At 41.3% G+C, this 17587-nt stretch overlaps 1 protein-coding gene across 1 annotated transcript in view; it reads left to right on the top strand.

Annotated features, from left to right (window-relative positions):
* Positions 1-79: 79 nt before the first annotated feature.
* The window catches only part of C1QTNF4 (C1q and TNF related 4), a 49670-nt gene continuing 32162 nt past the window's right edge, over positions 80-17587 (top strand). Inside the window, exons 1-2 of the mRNA XM_083840512.1 lie at positions 80-2159; positions 13855-13939. The gene's annotated coding sequence lies outside the window, so the exon portion shown is untranslated. The remainder of the gene's footprint in view (positions 2160-13854; positions 13940-17587) is intronic.

Here is a 17587-nt window from a genome sequence, read left to right as displayed (position 1 = left end):
CGCTGAGGCGCCGCGGCTGAGAGCTCCGCGGGTCGCGGGTGTCGGCCCTAAAGTGGAAAAAGCTCGACGAAAATATCGGTTAGGTGGTTCGTTAAGCTGGTGGCAGCTCCCCGAGCGTTGTAAAAATATCCAGGGCACCTGGAGGAGGAGAAAAATCTCACAGGTTTTGCCTCGGTGGAAAACGAACTAAGAAAATTAGTCGGTGGCTCTCAGGTACTGTGTCAAGGCTTCGAAGGGGTGGAAATGCGGTCAGCTTCGGGGCCTGCTGACAGAGCTGCAGCTCGCCTTTGGTGAGCTGTGGTGAACTTTTCCACAGTGGCAAGTGGAAAATGAACTCCCGAAAATGCTTTGTGTATAAAAATTCTCTACAAACTGCAAGCGCCTGGCCTGCTCAATCTTCACCGGCTCCCTCGGCCTAGCTTGGGAGGCAGAACTGGGGCAGAGTGAGTGAGGACTGTAATGGACAGTAATTCCCGGCTCCTGCAGGACCGCAGGAAGGAAGGCATGGCATTTATTTGTATCTACAGTGGTAAAGACAAGTGAAGGCCTCTGGTGCCCACACCGAGTAGCCTTTTCACCATCAAATACACAGGAATAAGGTAATTGAGATTGTAGTCTTCTAGACTGCAGGAGCTACAGGGGGCTAAGCTTTCCCCCACACAGAGAACTGCACCTGTCATTTGCCATAACTAGCTTTAGAGGCAAGAAAGCAATTCACTCTCCACAGTGCCTTGATGACTTTGCATGTTTTGAGATACTTTTGAAAATCGACTAAACTGTCACATGTGTGAGACATGAACATCCATCAGCTGAGACTCACATGGGGTCATGATCTACTTGTACTTGTTCTTCAGAGGTGCATCGTGTCCACAAGCATCACAATAGCTGAGACACACTTGTTTTTATAATTACATTAACAGAAGGGACCATTTTAGCTGTCAACTTTTCCAGTCAGCTTTGATTCCTCCTCATCCCCTCAAACTGACTAAATACATGTCTGTATCCAGGTTGACAGGAGAGCTAAAGCCTGAAGACAAATGTACCTATCCATATCATCAGGTGGGGCATGTGCCCATATCCAAGGGGTCCTCAGGAAGGAAATGTGGGGATGAGGTGGCAAGCCAAGTAAATTGTGCTGGGAAGGTTGAATATGGATTGTAAGCCATTAATTGCATGTCCTTTGCCAGAACAATGCTGAGCATGTTTTTGCTTGCCTATGTTAATCAGCTACACAAAGCTTGTGATCAAACCCTCAACTGGGTCTAGAAATGTTTTTTGCTTTGTACCATAACACAGTGATGTTTTCTGCTCTGTAGGAAAGCAGCAGCAAGCAGATGACAATTACTTTGTTGTAGAAACTCATTTAGTAAGAAGCAGCTACCTGTCCTGATCTCATGTTATTTGGAGCTACTCTCTTGCTGTGCTTGGTTTTACTAACAGATTTGCAATACCCTAACCAAGTCCATTTCAAAATACCTACCCGCTCTTAGCTGCTCAAGAGGTTTCTTTCTTAGTGTGAATTATTATGGCACACTTCTGTAGTGTCTCTCAAAATATACACCTATTTTCCTCATGGCCGGGGAAAGTTGTCTGCCACACCGACCCAGTCAAGCTCATTTAATCCTGGCTCGGCGCGCTCAATAGTCAGGAGAGGGTGAGCTGCTTCAATCAGACGTTACTCGGCAGCTACAAGGGCAGCAGGAACAGTGGCATTATTTCAGTTGCATTGTTGCAGGGTAGGCAATGAAAAGACATGTCCTTGGGATCTGTGGAGTGAAAATCCTGGTGCCCAGAAGTAATCTTCAAGCCACTCAATAAAGCAGGGGGGCAGCCAGTCACATCTCGTTTGAGGCATTTTGCAGAGAGACTTGCATCAGCAGCATCACAAAGAGGGGAAAAACAACAATGACACTTCATCTGCAGCTGCAGTTAAATCCGTTCCATCTTTCTCTGCACACCTCTTCAGGAAGAGATTGAGATTTTTTGTGAAAGAAAGGGGTAGTTTCAGAAGAGATGGGGGCTGGAGGCTCATCGAGGCAGTGCCCTTACCCTTCCCACATGGAGCTCGCCCTGCTCCAGCCTGGGCCTGAGGACCCCGCTCCCCAGCATGGCACCAGTCGAGCGGAGGAGACCCATTCCAACTGGAGCAGTGAGGACAGGTGAGTGGAATGTGCCCTGTTGCTCAGCGGGTGATGTGGTGACAGCACAGCGTAAGTTAAATGAACTTGGAGAGCTGGGACGAGTATGAAATGTTCACCACAAGTGCTGTAAAGAGATCAACACAACTTGGTCTCAGATGGCTTCTTGGCAGGGGTTGCCATTACATAGTTACTGTGCTCTTCTGAGAGTAGCCCCCTGCCACCCTGATCCCTCACCAGCATGTCCCAGAGCTGCCACAGGTGCCATGCCTCACACGTGTATTTTCCTCTGTGGGGTGGCTTCCTTGATTCAGCTGAGTGAAGGTTTTGCACTGAACTTGGCTGTGGGAAGACAAAGGTGACGCTGCATTGCAGGAGAGGGTCCCTGCCCTGAGTTTCACCAAAGAGATATGAGTTAAACTTCTAAAACCAGCTCCCAGACATGTATTTCAGTGTCAGGCCGAGCCACACCAGAATGCTTCAATGTTTGTGCATGGAGAATTTTCTGAACTTTCTGCTGCACAAAAGCACGCGATAGCAGTTCTTTATCACTATTTGAGATTTATTTTGGTTTTGATTTTTAAACTATGCAGGTATTTCCCCTATGAGGAATCCCAGTTTAAGGCTCAAAGCAGTACAGTGTCCTTCATTTCCCTCTGGACAGTCCAGGGACTAGCTGTGTCACATCACCCTGGTATCCTTCTGTGCAACTCTGGAAGCTCCAAACAGCTTTTGTACTTTGTTCTGCAGAGTACATAGGTACCCTGCTCTAATTGCTGACATTATACAGTTTGACATCTCATGATTTTTTCCACTATAGATTTACAATTCATTGTAAAAGAAGGGAATGAAAAGTACCCCGTGCACCACTTAATTAATTTTCAATGCAGTTTGCATTCACTGTATGTAATGTAAGGTAGGCTGTTTCCCATCCCATGATGATTGTCATCTTTACTTCTCTCTGGAGATGGCAGGGAGTGATTTACTAACACCTGTACAATTGCAATGTCAAATTCCAGCTCTTGAAATACAAGGCTTAGCTCTGTGATATATGGCAAGACATCTAATAGTGCATACATCATCTCTACAAAATCTGCCTGGGACCAGTCCTTATCAAGTCAGGCATTGGGAACCTCTATTAATACAAGCCACTAGTGGCTGAAATTTTAAGTATTGTTTAATGTTAACACGTCGTGAACTTCCTTTATTTTCACTGGTGGCTCATCTGGTAAATCCTGAATCTTTTTCTTTTGGGGGAATTTGGGAGTTATAGAAAAGATTTCTGTAATTAAGTATTCTTTACAGTAAGAAACTGAGTCAGCTGTCAAAAATATGAGAGTACTGACCTGTGGGCACTAGAATGGTAATTTATTAACATGGTATCTGACGTCCTGAAAATTCATGTAAGTTGTAACATTCCTGCAAGGGTAAGGAACATAAAATCTACTTAATGAAACAAGTTCTTGGTCAGTGAAGCAACGTTATGAAAGGGTGATAGGATGATGTATGCAACCCACTGCAAAATTCCTTAAATTTCTGTAGGAGTAACAGTCAAGGCATCAACTGATTATGTTAAACTCTTTCTTTCCTACTCTGTCTGTTCCTCCAAGCAGTAGCTGTAGGGACTTAACATTCATAGCCAGCTTTTTTCAGTAATGTCCTTGGAGTGAAAAATGATCTTTGGCAAGAATGTGAAAAGCCAAACACAAACTATTGGCACTTATTATAGCTTTTCATATACTTACACAGTTATATAGTAAGCATTTTCACTGCTGTTCCTACAGTCTGTTCCAAGAATCTCAGGAATTTGCAAAGTAGGCTATTGTTTCTCTTCCTACAGTCAGGAATCTGAGGAATCAATTCTTATTCCCCATGTACCTAATAATCCTTGACATTCTCAATTAACAACAGGAACAATAGCTGATGTTACAATATTTAGGATGAGCCAAGACTGTTTTCATCTCCTTCCCTAAGCTATTTGTTTGCCTTTTAATCCATCTCCCACCGATTATTATTTAAGCAGGGACCAGGTCTGGTATCATTCAAACATAAAAGAGTGGTGGATGTCTCAAAGATAATTATGTCTCTACATGTCTTGTGCTCAGCAGGAGAAACCCAAGGGAGAGGCAGGAGGAACTGAACCGTTGCACATTTCTGTTTGTCAGCAAATGGCTCGCAGCCAGCTGGTCTCTGGACCAGACACAGAGCTTGGGGGCAGCTAGGGCTGTTGCTGGGGGGCATGTAGGGGCTCAAAGTGTATAGATCCAAGGTAAATGAGACTTTATTGTGTGGCTCCTGAAAAAAAGCTTTTCTTAATCCTATGTTTTACTAAAAGTTTTAGTATATCCTTCAGGATATCTGTGTCTTCCATTTTTATGTGCACATCTGGTATTTGGAAGTCTCTTGCAGAATAAAACCCATATTCATCTTGCAGGTCTACACAGTAGTAAATCTGAATTTTGGATTGCCGTGCTTAGTTTTATTTCGGTGTTGTTTCACTCTCTTGGCTTTCTCATTATTCTGAGGACAACTAGACAAGGAAATGCTGTGCTTGAACCAGGAGGCCTCACTGGATGTCTGCAACTCAGCCCAAGCATTGGTGCCCCCCATCAGTCTGCAGAACTTTCTGGTTTTCCTGCCTTGCAAGCTGCGATTTGATCTCAGCAATCAGCATTCAATAGTTCTGACAGCTTCATGACCTTAGAATATAATTCAATTAGCCATAAATACATTTCTCTGTCACATCCAGAAGCCCCCCCTCCAGATTTTGCTGCGATTTGTGCAGGAATTCATTACTATATATCAGTTCTTTGTTTATTCTCTTCAGAAGCAATTATGTATATCATATTGAATTGCCCTGTATCTTATCCGAATGATCCTTCCAAGTGGAATGAAATACCACTTCTCATCTGATTACATTTTTCTTTTCCTGGATGGCTTGTTTATATGTCTGTAGTTACTTCCTTTCTCTGTGCTGCTAGGATAATCACTCTTTCTTGTTTTAGTAAAATGCCCACCTTAATTTTTTCCTCAAAGTGCTGACATGGTATCCGCTTCTGTTCTAAATCTCTGCCTCCTTCTGACCATCCTTGTGAAATTTCAGTTATGCTAAATAAAATCTCTCTGTGTAAGTTCCAGTGTGAAATTCTCTTAATTTTGAAATTATAAAAGCAGCATGCTTCACTACATAAATTTCATACCCATCGATATCTCTTTCATGTAGTATTGATCTGTTTATCGCCCTACTCAAGAAATCCATATTTCCTCCCTTATTTATATTCTACAGAAAAATCATGTCCCTGTAGCTTCAGCATCATATGTATAACTTTAGCTGGTAGTAAATGAGAAAGTTTCTTCAGTGTGAGCACATCCGGAATTCTCGCAGGCTTATACTTCAAACATCCAATGTGGGACCAGTTCTTACTAATTCCTTTTCAAAGTTGAGTTAGTTTCTTCCACCTCAAAAGAGATCTCAGGGAATGTACAACTTGTTCGTGAGAATACTCAGACCTGCATTTCTGGAAGATGCCACTGCTGTGAGTATACCTGACATGGGCAAATCCTTTGTATTTGCTGTTTGCTAGTGTGTTAAACTACTCTTTCATCTTCCAATGTCAGTAACGCTCCTAATATGGCACGTGAGACCTCCATTCTGTGCAAGGAGATGAAAATTTATTTATTAAATATGCTTATGAACATATAGCTCAGAAGATGGATCAGATAAGTGAAACTTACCCTTCTGGTAGGCTGTGTGGAAGGGCAAATATGTCTTCTTACCGGGAAAAAAAAACAGTTTCAGCACTTCCATCGTTGGTGCACATGCCATGTGAGATTGTCCCTCTTCCTAAAATGAAAGATTGCCTGTGCATAGGCAAATCCATTTCAATATTATTTTTGTGAGGGCGTTGTTATTTTTATTTTCACAAGCAAAACTATTTGAATACCAGGAGTTTTGGTTGCTGCACAATCACACAGAAATTTCTAAAGTTACTTTGGCTCTTTGGATTCCATGGGCAGAGCAGCCATCAATGAAGGGAGATGATTCAAAACAGTTTCTGTGGTGCTGCTCTTGTGGTGGGGACCAGCTCAGTTGCAAAAACATCAAGGCCAGCTGCAGGGCAGGCAGGGGAGAGAGTAAGAAGCTGTGCTAAACTAATAAAACAGAAGGAAAAGATTTAAAGTGTAATCACCTCCTCTTACCTGCAACTATCTATTACTTTTCCTTCATAGCATGCAGAGAACAGCCAGTACACTTGAGAGAAGAGATGTTGCTCCAGGCAGCCTCTGACATACTTAATTTTAGATCAAACCTGTATCTGCATCAGCAGACTACATGCCATCCTTTTTCTCGAGATCAGAAATGCATTTCAACACAGAGATTTGACGAGCCATTTGTAATAGCCCCAAACACGCAGGTATTGTTGCCATTTTGGTTTACTTGGCTGCTTAAGTCCCTCCTACACAGCCCTATTGCTATCCCAAGTTTAGCATTTGCAAGCCAGACTGAAGCAACCTTAATTAATAGCAACCTGGATCAAGGCATAGATTATTTTGAATGAGGTGCAAACTTGGGAAGCTAAATTTCTCGTGTAGACACTCAAATCTCCCAACCTGGATGCATACAGGAAGTCAGAGAGAATTTTAAAATACATTTTACAACTTTACCTCTGTTTCCTTTTTTCTGGTACAATCAAATAGCTCCAGGCAGCTGGCAGGACCTTTTGGGTGATAATTTAAAAGTATGTTCTGGTAGAATGCCAAGTCTTCGGTTATGTAAAACCCAAAATACACAGACCAGTCTTTGGGTACTAGCTCTAATTCTGTTACTCCGTGGAGAAGCTAATGTGAATATAATTTTCAGTATTTTTCATCTGCCTGTGAATCCTATTCAAAGTGGCTTTGTTCAATGCAAAAGAACAAAAAAAAGTCTTAAGGAGAAGTGAAACTTAGTGGTCTATTTTCAGCATGCGTACCCCAAGATGAGTGAAAAACCAAACAATGCTAATGATGAAAAGCAAATCATTTTCATTCTTTCAGTACTAGATGGTAACTTTAACATTTTAGTATGATTTTTATGGTGATGGCATCCCCTTAAAATAAAATAATAGCTTAATTAGGAAAGGAAATGTGTCCATAAATATATGCATAAAAAAATTAAATGGTCCCATATTTCTGTGTGAGTAGGAGGTAGGGAGAGAAAAAACGTACATCAAAAAGTTGGTCTGTACCATTTTAGTAAGTTGCTACAAGGTGGAGGAAGAGGGAAAGCATCTCTCGTAGTGTGTGCATTTATATCAAACCCATTGGAGTAACAATGATAGTAAAACAGTTTGTTGAAGCAGATCCTCATAGAGCTGGGGCTTGCATCTTTAATGGAAATAAATGAACTCATCTGACATGAGAGGAATGTTTCATGAGGGTGGAAAGAATGCAAGGGCTGTTTGAGTGAGCAGTCAGGGTTTAAGCTTACAGGAAATAAATGTCAGCTTACTAGAGGTCACTTCACCTTCATATGACAGGCATTCGTGGTGGAGCATTCACAGTCTAAGCTGTGGAAAGTGAATGCTGTGAAGGAACAGAGGGTTCCTTCCAGTGACTGGGACCCCAAGAGTGATCCAAGCGGTAGTGTGCAGCTTTGTGTCAGCAAGCAGTCAGAGGTTGTTTGCATATAATTAGGCACGTAAAGTGTTTTTGTGAGATCACTTAGGGCTTGGAATTGGAAATAAAACGCAAGTGAAAGTAAACCTGCACCGTAAACTTGCACGACCTGTCTGATGGGGAGGACAGAGAGCGACTTCCAGGAGAAGAAATCCTGGTAAAGAAATGGGGCAGTTCCAGAGGTCAAAGGAAGACAACTTGACCGTGCAAGGCATAAGGCTTTCAAGCACTGACTACTTAGTCTTCCCTACACTCACAAAGAAAGATAAATTTAATAGGAAAACACAGATTTAGAAAACATTAAGAGATTGTGGATCTAGACAACACCACAGCTGAGTCCAGAATCAGAAGTCTCTGTCCAAACTCAGGTCCAGAGATAACACTTCCCATTCCTGTTAAAACCCTAAACATAAATCCCAGTGATTTCAAGAGTATCCCGTTTAGGTTGAAATTGGTGCCAAATAAAGGCTGCAACTAGAAAACCCTGGAGCTCTGTTGTTGTGGTGTTTTGGCTTTTTGTTTTGTTTTGTTTTCAGCTATCTACAGAGTATATACAAGGCAAGAAATGTCACAGCATGCTTTTCTGTCTCACAGATGCGAAACTGCTCATGAGCTATATTTAGTCTGGGCCCTGAATACACCAAGTGCACAGATACAAAAAGTTCCTTTACTGATTTGACATCTCTCAGGTACCCTATGGCACTCTTGCCCCAGTGTACACACACCTCCGCCCTCTGGTGCACTTTGCTGCCCTTGTGTAGCTGTGAAGGTAAGCTGCAGAACGGCATCTTACCTTCATACCAATTTCCACTTATCTGGAGAGACACCTGCAAGAGCATGAAAGAAGTTTGGTCTCCAAAACTTCAAAACCTTGGGGGTTTGGAATTAAATGATCTTTAAGGTCCCTTCCAATCCAAACCATTCTGTGATTCTATGATTCTAAGATCTGCTAAGCTTCTGGCCTCTGCCAGGAGCTGATATATGACTAATTAATACCAACTTTGATGATAGATTTCAATTTGGAAATTAGGTGGTGACCTGTCAGAGCACTGAAGTGTCAAAACTTGACAGAAATTTCTCAGTCCTTTCTCTCTTCCACTTGACTGTAAATATGGCCTTTGCAGGCTTCTCAGGGAAGGTGGGCTGATTTGCCACAGTCTGTAATTATTGCTGGAGGAAGAGCAGACAGCTTTGTGAAACCTCAAAAAGTTAAGGGAATAATTTAAATCACCAACAGACTCAGTTACACTGTGGCATATGAACCTGAAAACACAAAAACTTTCCATGATGCGCAGTCATTATCCTCCTCTGATGGCGGTGTTAAATTGTGCACAATGGCAAGAAAAGCAAAGATCCCAAACCTACCAACTGCTGTGATAAGAGAGAAAATCCTGAAGTGAACAGGACTGCAGTAGGATTGTGACATTTTAATGATAGTTTAGAAATACAAAAATGTCTGGAGATAGTCAGTCTTCTATTCATTCTCTTTGTGTGTGAATAGCAGTCCTGATGGAAGGATAAGGTGAAATTCATCAACTAGCCTTTCAGTTTTGTAGTCATAGATTTAAGAAACTATTTTAAAACAGAAAAAAAATTTATCTGAAAATAATGTGGCGAGTTTTAGTTTTGCTTCTGCCAAGATCTGTCTATAACCAGTGATAGAAATACATTGCACGTGGCCCTGGTTTCTTCTGGTTTTTGTTTTTTGTTTTTTTTTGTTCGTTTGTTTGTTTTTCCCAAGTTCACATGATCTGAGCACTACCTAATGAGTCAGAATCCCCCAAATGATGTCTTCCTGAAATTCTAAGATTTTCCAGTCAATCTGACATAAAGCCTGTATAACACATCAATATATAGTTGTACCTCTCTGACTAAATAGGGAAGTATTGCTTTGCAATTGAGATTGGTGAATCTATGCAGGTAGGTTGAGATGGAGAAACCGGGAGAGAGCCTGAGTATCGGTGAGAAAAGTTCTGGGTGGAGAGAGAGAGATCACATCTAGACTAAGGAAATAAGTGCTGTTAAAAATGTGATGTTTCGGTCAGTGCAGCCTCTAGGTTGCCTTCAGGACTCATTAAAATAGAGTTTCCCCACTTCCACTAGGACTTTAAAAAGTTTAGCTTTTCGAAAAAGCTTTTTAAAAATACATCTTGTATACAGACAAAATATAGTATTGAGGAAGTAGTGGAAGGAAAAACTGTGCAGTGGAGAGTAATTCACACAGTGCCTTAGGAAGGAAATTAAATATGTATGTGAGGTTTTGGGGGAGGATCTGTAGCGTGAAGGCCTATCTGTGGAACATTTTATTTGCCTTGCACACAGTCATACCACAAGACTGCTTGATTTAGCTCACGAAACAAAAGGTTTCGTAATATGTGGTTGCTCGATATAGTTGCATAAGAACAGTAAAACTGAGAAAATGGTAGCCAGTCTGCAATTATTAGAAGTAATCAGATGACTGGTACCAAACTGCAAATAGGTAACATCCATCTGGCCAGGCTGGAAGGAACTGACTGGATTTGGCCTGTGAGAAGAAGTAATCCGTTGGACCATGCTGGGCCAGGGCTGTGTTGAAGGGCCTACAAACAGCAGTGAAAAACCAGGGGCTAGAGGTCAGGTGTCCACTTCATTTTCAGCCTTCCTCATCAAAGAGCTTTCAGTCCAGGCTGTCTTAATCTCAGAAACCAAGAACCAAGGCAGTGGCTTCCAAGCTAAAATGGCGTCACATTCACAGCACGGTATTCTGAAGACTTAGCTAACAGGTGTGATAAATGCTTGCGCTTTAGCTGGTGATGGATGAACTGCCTAGCTGAAGTTTTGAGACGGTGATGTATCAGCCTCACAGGTAGGTACTCCCATCATGGTGGCCCCCGTCCTGTGTTTACAGTCACAACAGATCCAACATGAAGAACTGTGAAGTTTGGGGGGAAATGTCACCCATGTGTACGGGGTCTGGCTGGGATGGAGTTAACTTTCCCTGCAGCAGCCCATGCAGTGCTGTGCTCTGCACTTGTAGCTAGAACAGCAGTGGCATCACACCAGTGTTGTGTCTGCTGCTGAGCAGTGCTGGCACAGCATCAGGACTCTCTCTAAACCCCCTAGGGGTGGGCAAAAATGTGAGAAAAGAAACATCACCAGGGCAGCTGACCTAAACCAACCAAAGGGATATTCCATACCATATGATGTCACACTCAGCAATAAAAGGTGGAAAAAGGAAGAAGAGGGGAGGGGTGGGCTCTTGTTGTGAAAATGTCTGTCCTCCCGAACACCGGCTACGTGCACTGAGGCCCTGCTTCAAGGATGTGGTCAAGCATTGCTCATTTGTGGGAAGTAGAGAGTAATTTCTTCCCTCTGCACTTCCACACAGCCTTTACTTGTTTTGTTTTGTTTTTTCCCTTTCCCCCTCCCTTTTCCCCTTTCCCTTTTCCCCTTTCCCTTTTTTCCCTTTAGTTAAATTGTTTAATTAATAATAATATTTCCTTAATAATTACTTTTTCCCTTTAATTAAATTATCCTTATCTCAACCCGTGAGTTGTTCTTTCCTTTACTTCTTCCCCTCCTCTTCTAAGGAGGGGGAGTGAGAGAGCAGTTGTGGTGGAGTTCAGCTGCCTAGCACGGTAAAACCACCACACCATGTTTGAACCAAACATGAGGGAATCTGCACATATTTGTTTGATTTTGAGGGACAATCTGTAGAGTGTGAAAGCACTGTTGTCAGAGACCAGCATGGCCTTATTAGAGCAGAGGAGCTGCAGAGCTGTGAGAAGTGCATTTTATCCAGTGCCTGAGTGGACAACTCGGTGTACCAGGCATTGGCCAGTAGCTTCTTGAGTTCACAAGTCAGTAAAAAATTAATAGAAATTCACTGGTGTAATAAACACGACTGTCACCAACTACATGTCCCAGGAGAAATATCAGCACCCGGTAGCAGAAGCTTTTGAGGGCTGCCATGAGTTCTTCTCCACAGTATCGTGTTGTTCTTGACTGTCTCTCAACCATTCTCTCTATTCCATAAGCTCATACATTCTGTTTCTAAAAATAATTATGCTAATAATACATCGAGGCTCTAAAAAATTTGTCATACTGGATTTGAACAAAATGCCTATTTCCCCCAAAAAATGGTTAGAGAAGAGTGATCATGGTTTTAAACACTGACCTTTTGCTCCTCTTTGGCTGGGTGAAATATGTTACAGCTTCTTTATTGCATATGAAAGAGAAGAGGTACCTTCCTATGCCACAGAGAATGGAAATGAAATACATTTCTGCCTTCAGCAGTTGAACAACAAAATAAACAAAACAGTTCTGGGAGCCTGTTGGAAAACAATGCGGTCCAGGGCTCTTCAGTTTATCATGGGGGTTTGGCAGACTTCAGCCTAAGCTGAGTACTGCTCGGGTATATACGAAGTCAGGAGGGCTGGCAGAGTGGACTTGTTTATCTGCAAGGGTGCGCACATGTTTAACAAGGAGTGTGCTTTAGAGGTTTGTACTTAGAGATGGAAATTATTTCTGCTGAACTCCTCACTCATGTTAAACCACATTCACCAGTTACGTTTGCATTGGCAAATTTACAGTAACAGTTAAATCAATCCCGCTTGGATGGGAAGTTCTGTTTGTTTATACTAAACAGGGGTGGTGTTAGCTCTTCCTTTTAGCCAGATGTTCATGTGAGTCACACCTGAGATAATCGATAATCCGGGCAGTGACAGCCAGAAATAACAGCAGTACAGGAACCCCAGATTCAGTTAAGGTAACATTAACTTTATCCCCTGCCTGGTTCCACATTTCCACCTGTTCTCTGATACCTCAAAGCAGCACAGTCCGTTTCCTGCACCACACAGGACAGGTGGCAGGTTCAGAGGCCACAAGGGAGCTGTAAGTGCTGGGCCATGCTCCTGTAGCAGAGGCCCAGAGGCTCTTTCCTCCCGTGGAAACTCAGTCTTAAATTTAGCCCCTGGCGTCGGCAAGCACGAACTGAGATCTTCAGCTTTTGTGCAAACAGCACACACTGTCAAATATGCCCTCATCTCCTCTTAGGTAGTAGAAATGGGCTGGGTGTAGTGAAGTGCATGGTCCCTGGACTGCCAGCTGGACTGCCGTGCTGAACTCAGAGAAGAAATTTTCATAATCCTTGGTTATGTTTCTCTGCTAGATCCCTTTGGATTGCAAGACTAATTCTGAGAATAAACCATTATGTTCCTCTTAGTTACAAGCTTGCTTACCGCTCTTTAAAACTTGCACACACTCTATCATATCTCACTTGTAGAAATCAATGAAATCTGGAGGTGCAGTCTATAACATTTCAGTTGATGGTCAAATGCTTGAAAATAACACTATTAAATATTTTATTAGAAATCTGGATTGATGGGCAGAAAGTAAAATAATGCTTTTTATTAAAATTTAGGTTGGGGATTAATTTAATATTTTTCAGTCTTTGCAACTGAGTATTTGGAACTATGCTTGCTGAAGTATGATTAGTTCTGATATGTTTTTTATTTCTCTTTTCTTTGCCTTAAGCATGCTTCTTTTCTGCTGTTTCTAGTATGACTAATGGAATCAAATGCAAATAACATGGAAGTTAATATTTCATATGTCATAGCAGCAGAACCTTAAGTGTAGTTTAAGTTTAGAAATTTATTAAAGTTGTCCAGTAAATCTCAGATCTCATCAAAAAAATCTGAAATATCAACACAATTTTGAAAGACTAATCTTTTATTAATACAAGTTACATTAAAAAGAAATAAACCTTGCAACAAGAGAAATATTATGTACGTTAAAAATGTCCAAAACCATAAAAAGGTTGCTCTAAAATTATTTTAAATTAAACATGAGAATCTAACAAAGATAACTGTGATCAACTTTCCTTCTGTGAAAATGGCAGTTAAATTTTTTGATGGACTCCTGCCATCTACTGCATGATGTAGGAAATGCAGCATAAAAATGTGAAAACCAGGAGAAATCTACCTGCTGACAGTTCAATATAAAAATAGTTCCTATTTTATAATAATTCCAATGCTTAAATACCCTGCATGAAATGTTTTCTCTATCTCTGTAATTTCAGAAAACAGTTGTGCGTGTCTCATCCATTCGGTGTGTCAAAGTCACTCTGGAGCCGTGATGTGAAACCAGGTGAAGGCTGAGGAAAGGTAGGAAACCGTGCACAGTCTTTAAAGCTTCACAAGTCCTGGGGAGAACAGTAATCTCAGTCTATACTTGGGGCTAAAAGCTTTGCAGACTGCCTGCACCTGATCTGTTTCCCACTGTGAGTTAGCAGTGTAGTCTGGACCAACCTGTCTTGAGGGCGGAACTTGGAGAACCTTTAATGTAGCAAGGCTGGTTCAAGCTGCGTATCTTCATTTAGCACTGGAGACAGAGCATGCAGGGGAAAAGGAGTCCTCTTCTTTTGCTCAGAAAGCTGATAGAGTTTGATTCCAGAGATCTTGCTCTAAGCAAGCTTTCATGCTACATGTTTTCTTGTCTCCGAAATGTGTTGACTGTTCAGGGATGCGCCTTTAAAATCAGTTAACATTTGTTTGTTCGGGAAACCATTGCCCCTGCGAATTCTGTTTTCAGGAAACAAGGCAACATCCATATACTGTTTGGACCCACACTATCAAAAGAAATGGCGTTCACCGTGGGTGTCCAGGATCCATTTTCATAATATTTTGCAATCTAGCTGGTGATGATCCAGCCTAATTCCCTACTCTTCAGCACATTTTCAAATTCCTGTGAGCAGCCTTTCCGGAACTGTCCTTACATGACATAGCAGTGACAACCATTCACCCTCAACCAGCTTTAACTGATAGCTGTTATGAAAGACAGAAGATAGTGTCCAAGGCTGATAGACTGATAACCACCCAGATAAGCAAGCAGAAGGATGCAACAGGACCTCTGCTGCCTGTATGCAAAGTGCTGATGAAAGGACATCTGCTTCCAAAGAAAGATGCTATATGAATTAGGTGTCTCCTGTGCTGATAAAGCTACTTGTGGTCTGCCATGGCCAGTGCACTAATAGGCTTAATAATATCACCTAATAGCATTAGCTGTTTGGCCTTAGTTGCCTCCTCTGAAAACATGCTCTAAGTCTTTGGATGAAACCTCAAAATATTTAGCCTGACTACATTTCCTAGCCCACTGATTCATTTAGAAAGGATTACGGTCTGGACACAACTACAGATGTGGTTCTTCTAGTTTCTTAAAGCAGGTTTAGAGTCTGTTGTAGGCTCCTGGCTTCAGCAAAATGAGGCTCCTACAAGCACAGGATAAAAAAGCATTTAATGGGTCATGAAGTCTTTGCTGTTACCCATAGCCTTGTCAGAAAATCCTGTGAATAAACTCCTGTAGTTCTCTCAAGACTAAGAAAAAGAGAGAGATCAGAATTTCTTACCTTCTGATTTCCTTAATATTTTAAATTTCCTTTGCCATGGTGGCATTTTAGACTAAATTTTAAATAATTGATTAATAGCTCACTTTTTCTATCTAAATGAGTTTCTAAATGAGAAATCCAGTACTGAATCATTTCTAATACCCTAATTTGTAAGGCCATCTCCAAGTTAAAATTCGTTAAATGAAAATTCAGTAATTACAAGCTCCTTTATGTATACTGTCCATAAAATGTCAGCGTTTCAAGTTTTTAATCAGACTATAAGCCTTTTAAATTCTGTAACTGCATAAAATTAATAGCAATTCAAGAGCCATTGGTGGAGCTTGGCTTGAGACCTACTGACTAGACCTTATATCATTGGGAACTGGTCACTACTATGCAAATCAATTTAAAATACACCAACATGATAAAAATTGAATATTACTCAGAAGTTAGCTACTGCTTGGATTCAATATATGAAATTCAAACAAGAACAACTTCAGAATAGTATATATGTATTAGTGTTGCAGTAGAGTGTGTGTCTGAGCACATCTGCCTGCACAAAATTCTTGCTGACCTCTAGTGACGGGAGCATTTCAGATCAGGTCAAGTCTCATAAATTTGCAACTCCTTTACCTGAGGAACTTGAGGACTGAAAAAAAAAAAGTCAGAGCAAGTTCACAGTAACTTTCCTGCAATTCAAGAGGTAATCTGTTTGCTTTGTGATTCCTAGAAGATTTGGATGTCATTAAGGGCCATCCATTAAGTATAAAACATGTTTTGCATTTTTTACTCTTTCTTCTGAACTAAAGGACCCTAAAATACGAGAGAAGCCCCAGGAAAAGCTCTTGGCTTGCCACCATTTTTGCAAAGTTGTTCTACTAGCAGCAAAAGTAAAAGAATTGTGTCCCCAGATTTTCTTCCATTCTTTCACTCCTTCAGTACCCCCAGATTGCTTCTCAGTTTTCTACTTACTTCACTGTTCAAAAGGCAGCACAGCCCGCTGGGTTAGTAGTTTGCACTTAGACTTGAGCTGCCTCTGCTCGGTAGCTCCAGGCTGACTTCCTAGCCAGCCAACACCTCTGAGATGGACGAGGGTCTGTCCCTCTCCTCACAACAACATGGTCTTTGTTGCATTGGAAAATCAGACCAAATTGTCCAGAGCAGACACTAATTTAGAGGCTTCTACCTGAATTACACCATGCTGGAATTTTCCAACAGACTGTTGGGCCAAATAGAGAATCCTAACTGGTCCTCTATTCCCTCCCCCTCTGGAAACTTCCAGGGAAAGTTGCCATGCTGCTTCAGATCAGGGTTGTGTTGGGGAGAAGTCCAGTGAGACAAATGCTCATCTCTGGCTTTCGTAGAATGTGACTTCAGAAATGTTATTACATGGACTAGTATTTGCATAAAACAGGATTTCACTCAAAATCAGCCCAATTCTAAAAGACAAAGGAAAGGCAGAGATCCATCGGTTAAATAATTCTGTTGAAAAATTTCCTTTTCTTCTGTCATCTGTCCGCATAGTTTGACAAGGAATGTTAATTGAGGAAGACATTTTAACATGTGGGAGGGATTGTGACAATTTTATGTGGCTGCACAGAGTAGGAAGAAGGCAAAGACTATGAAAGTGTGTGAGAATCTTAGCCTTTCACTTATAATACATTGAAATATTAGCATCTGACATATTTCTCTGATTTTAATACATTGAAATATTAACATCTGTTGTTTCCCCAGTTTTCTAACATGTTTTATTATGAAAAGATGGACATAACTGGAAGTTTAATAACAGTATCCCTCCCAGGTAGTCTGGACAGGTCTTGCAACACATGATGTAGGCCTGGGAGGGATTTGGGGATGTTTAGTCTTGCCCAAGAGTTCTTCACCCACAGCTCTTCATCCTTCAGCATTGATGGATGATTACTATGAAAATTGGAAAGATGAATTCAAATGTTAGATGACCTCTCAATCACCTTTTAGGAACCTGGATCCAGTGCTCATTTAGGAACTTGGATCCAATACACATCTACTTAACACAGGCTTCTGTGTTAAGTAGATGTTACTTATACTTTATTCCAAGGAAACAGCTTATGTGTAGGCACTGGAACAAAAATCCATTGTATATCAGCTGCTCAAGGGTAACTGAACTTTCTCTTAGAGTAGCTGTGAGGCAGTTTGAGATAGTTTACCCTAAACTGACTTGTGTAAATATGTATAGAGAGAGGTTTTTAAACATAAAAGGTATGAAATATTTTTTCCTAAACCAATACTGAAAATGAATTTAATGATTCAGAGCTGACCTACTTGTGGGTGTATACCATAATTTTCCTCTGAAAGAGCTCACATTTGCATATACCTCTTGCTCAGAACTTTTGAGATCTTTTCTTTTTAAACCTTTCCAGTATTTTATGAATTTTTGTAACCTATCCCA

This window comes from Anser anser (genome assembly GCF_964211835.1).
Source record: "Anser anser genome assembly, chromosome: 5".
Lineage (NCBI taxonomy): Eukaryota > Metazoa > Chordata > Aves > Anseriformes > Anatidae > Anser > Anser anser.
This window is presented reverse-complemented; position numbering and strand designations above follow the sequence as displayed.